Raw genomic sequence first — 2274 nt, 5'->3', positions numbered from 1 at the left:
TCCAAAATCCTTGAGCCAACCACTATGCCATTTGTGTCCACCATACCTACCTACTACATGGTATTTATTCGCCATTCCAAAGTAAATTGCTTGAGTGCTACCTTTAAAATTCCATCATTCACCTTTACAATATATAGCTCATGGGACAAATAGCCTAAAAACTATTGTGGTATTGAATATGTACTTATGCACTTTATCTCTTATTAAGTTGCTTGTTGTGCGGTAACCATGCTTCTGGGGACGCCATCTACTATTCTTTGTTGAATATCATGTGAGTTATTATGCATGTCCGTCTTGTCTGAAGTAAGAGAGATCTACCACCTTAATGGTTGGAGCATGCATATTGTTAGAGAAGAACATTGGGCCGCTAACTAAAGCCATGAATCATGGTGGAAGTTTCAGTTTTGGACATATATCCTCAATCTCATATGAGAATAATAATTGTTGCCACATGCTTATGCATTAAAGAGGAGTCCATTATATGTTGTCCATGTTGTCCCGGTATGGATGTCTAAGTTGAGAATAATCAAAAGCGAGAAATCCAAAATGCGAGCTTTCTCCTTAGACCTTTGTACAGGCGGCATGGAGGTACCCCATTGTGACACTTGGTTAAAACATGTGCATTGCAAAGATCCGGTAGTCCAAGCTAATTAGGACAAGGTGCGGGCACTATTAGTATACTATGCATGAGGCTTGCAACTTGTAGGATATAATTTACAAAACTCATATGCTCTATTACTACCGTTGACAAAATTGTTTCATGTTTTCAAAATAAAAGCTCTAGCACAAATATAGCAATCGATGCTTTCCTCTTTGAAGGACCATTCTTTTTACTTTTATGTTGAGTCAGTTCACCTATCTCTCTCCACCTCAAGAAGCAAACACTTGTGTGAACTGTGCATTGATTCCTACATACTTGCATATTGCACTTGTTATATTACTCTATGTTGACAATTATCCATGAGATATACATGTTACAAGTTGAAAGCAACCGCTAATCTTCCTTTGTGTTGCTTCAATACCTTTACTTTGATTTATTGCTTTATGAGTTAACTCTTATGCAAGACTTATTAATGCTTGTCTTGAAGTACTATTCATAAAAAGTCTTTGCTTTATGATTCACTTGTTTACTCATGTCATTACCATTGTTTTGATCGCTGCATCCACTACATATGTTTACAAATAGTATGATCAAGGTTATGATGGCATGTCACTTCAGAAATTATCTTTGTTATCGTTTTACCTGCTCGGGACGAGCAGAACTAAGCTTGGGGATGCTTGATACGTCTCAGACGTATCGATAATTTCTTATGATCCATGCCATATTATTGATGATACCTACATGTTTTATGCACACTTTATGTCATATTCGTGCATTTTACGGAACTAACCTATTAACAAGATGCCGAAGTGCCGATTCTTTGTTTTCTGCTGTTTTTGGTTTCGAAATCCTAGTAACGAAATATTCTCGGAATTGGACGAAATCAAGACCCGGGGGCCTATTTTGCCACGAACCTTCCGAAGACCGAAGCATACGAAGTGGGGCCACGAGGTGGCGACACCACAAGGCGGCGCGGCCAAGGGGGCCCGCGCCGCCCTATGGTGTGGGCCCCTCGTCGGCCCTCCGACTCGCCCTTCCGCCTACTTAAAGCCTCCGTCGCGAAACCCCGATGCGAAAAACCACGATACGGAAAACCTTCCGGAGACGCCGCCGCCGCCAATCCCATCTCGGGGGATTCGGAGATCTCCTCCGGCACCCTGCCGGAGAGGGGATTCATCTCCCGGAGGACTCTACACCGCCATGGTCGCCTCCGGAGTGATGAGTGAGTAGTTCACCCCTGGACTATGGGTCCATAGCAGTAGCTAGATGGTTGTCTTCTCCTCATTGTGCTTCATTGTTGGATCTTGTGAGCTGCCTAACATGATCAAGATCATCTATCCGTAATACTCTATGTTGTGTTTGTCGGGATCCGATGGATAGAGAATACCATGTTATGTTAATTATCAAGTTATTGCATATGTGTTGTTTATGATCTTGCATGCTCTCCGTTATTAGTAGAGGCTCTGGCCAAGTTTTTGCTCTTAACTCCAAGAGGGAGTATTTATGCTCGATAGTGGGTTCATGCCCGCATTGACACCAGGACGATGTGACAGAAAGTTCTAAGGTTGTGTTGTGCTTCGTTGCCACTAGGGATAAAACATTGATGCTATGTCCGAGGATGTAGTTATTGATTACATTACGCACCATACTTAATGCAATTGTCCGTTGCTTTG

Source organism: Lolium rigidum, chromosome 4, assembly GCF_022539505.1.
Source record: "Lolium rigidum isolate FL_2022 chromosome 4, APGP_CSIRO_Lrig_0.1, whole genome shotgun sequence".
In the NCBI taxonomy this organism is placed as follows: Eukaryota; Viridiplantae; Streptophyta; class Magnoliopsida; order Poales; family Poaceae; genus Lolium; species Lolium rigidum.
This window is presented reverse-complemented; position numbering follows the sequence as displayed.